The sequence below is a fragment of the Chaetodon trifascialis genome, chromosome 14, assembly GCF_039877785.1.
Source record: "Chaetodon trifascialis isolate fChaTrf1 chromosome 14, fChaTrf1.hap1, whole genome shotgun sequence".
Classification (NCBI taxonomy): domain Eukaryota; kingdom Metazoa; phylum Chordata; class Actinopteri; order Chaetodontiformes; family Chaetodontidae; genus Chaetodon; species Chaetodon trifascialis.
Genome location: NC_092069.1, coordinates 5658558 through 5664557, shown reverse-complemented (window position 1 = coordinate 5664557; position 6000 = coordinate 5658558).

Here is a 6000-nt window from a genome sequence, read left to right as displayed (position 1 = left end):
AAAATATTCCAGATAATCAAATATCCTGTTTTCTTTCTCCGTCCTCCACCCAGTCCCATAAGAACAAGAGCAATGTGCAAGAATAAATTTGATCACAGCACCTGTCGGATTTGTTTTGATAGTATAAGTTTTTATTTGTAGACAAATGCAGCCTTCAGTGCCATCCTTAATTCTACCATTAGGAGTCGCCAAAGTCAGACATTTCAGAGTCCTATAAAGAGTGTCCTTACATGCTTTGCATTCTGCTTTGATCTGTTATTTTTATGATACACCGCATTGCTTATTCCACAATTGTTATCTCTGATTTATACTCAAAATAGCTGAGAGAGACAAATGATGGTGTATATCTATGAGCGTCTTAATGTGGCGCTGTGCTTACTTTCTCAATGTGCAGCGCTGTTAACTGTTTTAGCGTACTTTTTTGATTTACGCTGATAAAATGGCTTTGATGATTTTGCCTCATGCAGCTTTAAAGGAAGACCAAGGAAAAGTGAATTATAGCGTGTCTTAAGAAGCTCTGTGTCTCATAGAAGAAACATGAATTGTCAGGGTGCGTCGTTCATCACTGCCACTTGTTTTCCAGTAGGCAGAGGCATTCATGTGCAGGGATTATTACGTTTACAACTTACTTGAACCTCATGTGTGAAGTACATGACTGCTGAACAAAAACTACATTTTATGATTCGCGTCCTTTGATATGTGAGGCAGATATAAAATTTGCGGTTGAGCCACAGGCACTTTGTGGTTTTGTTTGGGAACCAGACGGTTCTATGGTTCTCAAACAAAGGGAGTGGGGGTGGGGGGGGCTCCTTGAACTGTAGCAAATGGTTCTGGGCAACACATGGGTTTCATCGTGGACATTGAATGCAGCCCTGGCCTGATTCTGCAAAAGCAACCAGTGTAGAATGCTGCAGCCTCTACATGACAGATCTGACATGAACAATAAATCCAGATGTCTGTTGTGGTGTTCTGTGTGTGTGTGTGTGTGTGTGTGTGTGTGTGTTTAAAGTGATTATAGGGAGAACATTTAAGGTTGAGGTTAGAATTAGGTTTAGGTTAGGGTTAAGATAAAGGTTAAAGGCTAGAGAATGCATAATGTTAATGACGGTCCTCGCTAGTGCAGAAAGTGTGTATGTCTGTGTGCGTGTGTGTGTGTGTGTGTGAGAGAGAGAGAGAGAGAGAGAGAGAGAGAGACATGATAGATGGGATTGAGAGAGGTCTGTTAATTGAGCTCTCTGTGTCTTCTTTCAAATACACAAGAAGTAAATACACACACAGGCCTGTCTGACACCGCACCAGCCCGCATGTGTAACTGTGCATCTGTCTGGCACGCACACACACACACACACACACACACACACACACACACACACACACACACACACACACATAGACAAACACACACACACACACACACACACACACACACACACACACACACACACACACACACACACACACACACACTGTGAATACCATCTGTACTTAGCACAATGTTCCTTCGGTAGTAACAGAAATAAATATTATAGTAACAGTGAAAGTAGCAGTAATTGTAAAAAATAATAGCAATACTAATTGTGAAATCATAAGAAGTCATATTGTTAAGAAATATAGATTTATTGTAAATCATATGTTGCTTTTTTGGCAAGTTTAAGACAGTACACTAAAGGGAAAGCTTTAATTATAAGTAATGAACTGATTTATTTCAAATGATAATGAAGGCTGACACATATAACAACACCCAGAGTTACTGGAGTTACAAACTGGTTCTTGTTGTCATTGCTGTTAATCTGCAAGAGGGCGTCCAGACCTGAAGTGTGCACTTGTGGATCATTTCTCCGTCTATAACCCTGCCTGGTTTAATCAGAGTTTGTGGCTGTTACCCCACAGTACACCCCCTCTTATACCACATGCACTAAATCACATCTATGAAGGTCCAACACACAACTCACCCTCATCCACACAAAAACACACACATTTCCACACAGTGCACACCTCCACCCACTGGACTTGACAGTTTCCATCATGCAGCAGTGATGAGGAGATGAGCTGGATTATCAGGCCCGGCAGTGCACAGGGGCTGAGTGCTGCCACTGTGTGCTGAGCTGAGAAACTGGACGATGTCAGGTGAGAAGAAATGCACCAGTCAGTCTGCATGTTTTTTCCACTTTTGAGATTACCTGCATGTAACAGAGCTCACAGAAACTTGAAAAAAAGTTAAAACTTGTGAATTATAACAGCCAAAAATACATTTTTAAACTACTGCAAAACATCCCCTAGAACACAAGTTTTACTTGACTTAAACAGAAAATTCAGTGTCTATGCCTAAACAGGTTTAGTGTTTTGCAAACAAAGCCAGATTAACCTGCAAAAGGGCCCCAGAGCAGAAATGACCAATGACTCCTATTGAAACTTATCCCCACGCCCCCCTTCCATTTTCCTCAGCACCCAATAAACCAACCATTGTTTCAACACTGAGCAGTGTGGAAAGAGATAATTTGGCCCTACAGCCAAAAGTTGAAGTCTTGAAGGGTTTACCAAACTTAAGATTCACAAAAGCAGTGAATGTGAATACAATTCTCAGTAATTACATAATAAATGTCTAAAATGAAATTTTGTAAAATCCTTGTTTTGAGTAGAAGTGTTGTCTGTCAAACTACTTTCACCTAATGTTACGGGCCAGAGATAAAATAGTGCTGAATAATTACTTCAAGCTTCATTGGATGTGGGCAAGTGAAAAATTTGTATTACAACAATTTATTTTTCAAAACAAATATTTACTATATGTAAAAAAAAAAGAAGGGAAAAAAGGCTCAAAAAACCCCAAAATGCTGTTTACATAGTGAGCATGTTTTCATGACACAGCTGGCTGCACAGAAGGAGGTGGTGCTGCTTGTGTTTCAATGGGTCCTGGCACCTGTGAATCCTCTGTAAATTCATGAAAATGCAGGACATATTATTACTAAGTTCAGTGAAATGATGTAGTGACTGCCCGCCACCATCTCACACGAGTACAGCTGAACAGTAATTTCACATTCAGTATAAATCTGGGTCTTTAGTTTCATAGGGTGTGGGGTTTTAGGGCACTTTGTCTGATCGGTGACAGGGTCAGCTGCAGCTAATCCCAACACCAAGCTGGCAGACAAATCAACCACATTAGCTCTCTGATGGATTTACTAACAGCATGTGAAACCCCCATCCATGGCTCTTTCAACACTCTAGACCGACAGTCAGAATCATGCCTACTTTATGCCATGATTGGCCAGGTGTGTGTGTGTGTGTGCGTGCACTGCTGTCATCACATTAACGATTCATTGAGTTGATACTATAGAGACATGGCAAAGAGATCAGGGAGGCGCTGTGATGCAGCCAGGAGAAGGCCATGATGGAATCTTGAGGCCATGGTGTACGACCTAGAGCCCTGAAGGGCTTGATGTTCGTAAAAAAGCTAGTTTATAAGGAGAGTGTGGCAAAAATGTAGAAAGAAAAAGTGTTTCTACCCACTAATAAAAGCTGAGGTAAAGACCCCCAGCCTGGTCAAGGTAAGAATGTTGCACTGTAATTCCGCCTCTACTAACATGGAATTGGGGGGCATTGTTTTTCTGATTTAAGATGTAACAGAGCAGAAATGATGCTGACAGCATTACGACGCCATTGTCTGATTCAGTGTCAAAAAAGAAAAGCAGCATAAAGACAGGACTTCACTCTGCTAGTGTTGCAGGATCTCTGTGTGAAAGGGGCTGCAGAGTGCGACGAGATGTGATGAAACATACGAATGGGGATAAGTTCAAATCCTGCTGACTTTCACTCCTCCACACATCTGGCCAGTCGCTGCGTGAAGTCATGTCTGATCATCAGGGTTTGGAGAAATGACTAAAACTGCAGTCCGTCCAATTCCAGCAATGAAAAGGTGAGGCAATGTGACGAGCACGACATGTGTACCAAACTAATGCTGTAATGCAGCATTAAGAGGCTGAGTGACACCAGTCAAACATGCCTGATGCCCTGTGATGGCAGAGGTCATACTTCTAATAAATAATGCAACACCTTTATATAAAGAAAACTAAAACCTATCTATCTATCTATCTATCTATCTATCTATCTATCTATCTATCTATCTATCTATCTATCTATCTATCTATCTATCTATTGGGTATTTTTCGGATGTTGTGATTATGTAAATTATGCAGATGCTCCTGCAGTCAAATGTAAAAGCATATCAGCGTGAAAGCCTGGACAGCCCTCACCATGTATTTATCGCCTCTTGGAGGGATGCATTACCAAGTCTCCGTGTTTTATTTGCCGTATTTAACCAGGTTTTACAGATCAGGGCTCTGATATATAAAGATGCATCCGCTATTGTAGCTTTGTGAGTCTTCAGCCTCCATCTGCAGCCTGATTGACGCTTCTATTCACCTTTAAGTGCTGCCTTCACTGCACTTTTCCTCAGCTTTTATTTTCAAATGGACGTTTCGTTTTATAGCAATCCCTTTTGACTCGGTCTTTTCACTGCCACTTGGAAGTAGAAATATAGAAATAAATGTGAAAATAATAACAGCATATGGCCCCTGCTTTTTTTTCTTTCTCTCTCACTCTCCACTGGGCTAGAATCACAGTGTGACTGTATTACAGAAAAGGCTTTTCAGCAACAAGAACATGTTTCCATATGAAAAGGAACCAACAAACAGGGCTTCTATCAGCTTCATGCATGCAGCGGAGGAGGGAAAAACTCATCCTTGTGTGCTATTACATGCAAAATAAAATATGCCACCTTCAAAATGTATCCACCTGCAAAGTATTTGAGCTGGAACATAGATGGGGAATCAATTTTAAATCTAATTTTAAATCTAAAAATCCAGTTTTGGTGTGACTAGAAACGTGTATAGACTAACTATAACCTCAGAGCTAAAAGTGCTGAGTTTACTGTAACAGACTATAAGGGCGACTCCAGAGCGTTTGTCTGGACTCTGGCCTTACATTAGTGATTAAGATGTGAGTCAATTTAGTCTTCAAGCTCAAAAACTGAGGCACTGAATTACACAACTTAAAATAAGCATGACTGAATATCATTGTCTTGAGGAGTCTTTTTAACCTTTATGCACATTTAGAAATATTTCATTTTTTACACATTAATGTAACAACATCTTTCTGATGAATCAAATGAGGAGCTGGAAGTGGGTGTAATGATGCATTCCATGTATTTGAGACGATTTCTATGACAGTTTGACATCTTTAAATCAAGACATCTTTTTGGAAAATACTACAAGGGTGTATCTGATTCTCTAAATAAGCAGAACTGATGATTTAAAGACACTTTTAATTTTTATCTGAATTTCTAAATTTCCCATTTGTTGTCCAGGTAAGACGACGCCATGCTCAGTGATGGAGAGGAACGTATCAGTTCAAATGAAGCTGCTGCTGAGTGTTTCTGCTGGAATACTCACAGGTAACACACATACATTTGATGGTGTGAAGAGGTTAAAGGAACCGGATGGAGTGATTTTTTTCTGCTGATGGTGAGAACAGTGACAGTGAGGGACAATGGATCTACACACCAGCTTTAAGAGGCAGATCTGCACGTTTCACCATTCCACAGTCAACCAGAAAACAGACTCTTCATCCTTAATACAGTTCGATATTTCTCAAAGCATGAATGATCCATATTTTAAGAAGTGGAGTTGGCTGGAATAGAAGAGAATTACGTGCAGCTATATGAGCACTGATATAGCCTCCATGCAAAGACTGAGCGCAGTGCCGACAATGTTTCACGACCAAAGGCAGGAGCTGCCTGAGGTTCAGAGAGTCAGAAACAAAGTCCCGTGGTCCATAAACTGAATCTGAAAAAGGATGGAATAGTGTGATTATTTTTTTTGAAATTGACACAGCATCAAAAGCATTAAAATAATAATAAAATAAATAAATAAATAATAATAATAATAATAATAATAAAATATTGCTTTGGTTTGTTTTTGCTGAGGCTACAGTTCATCAAGAAGAATA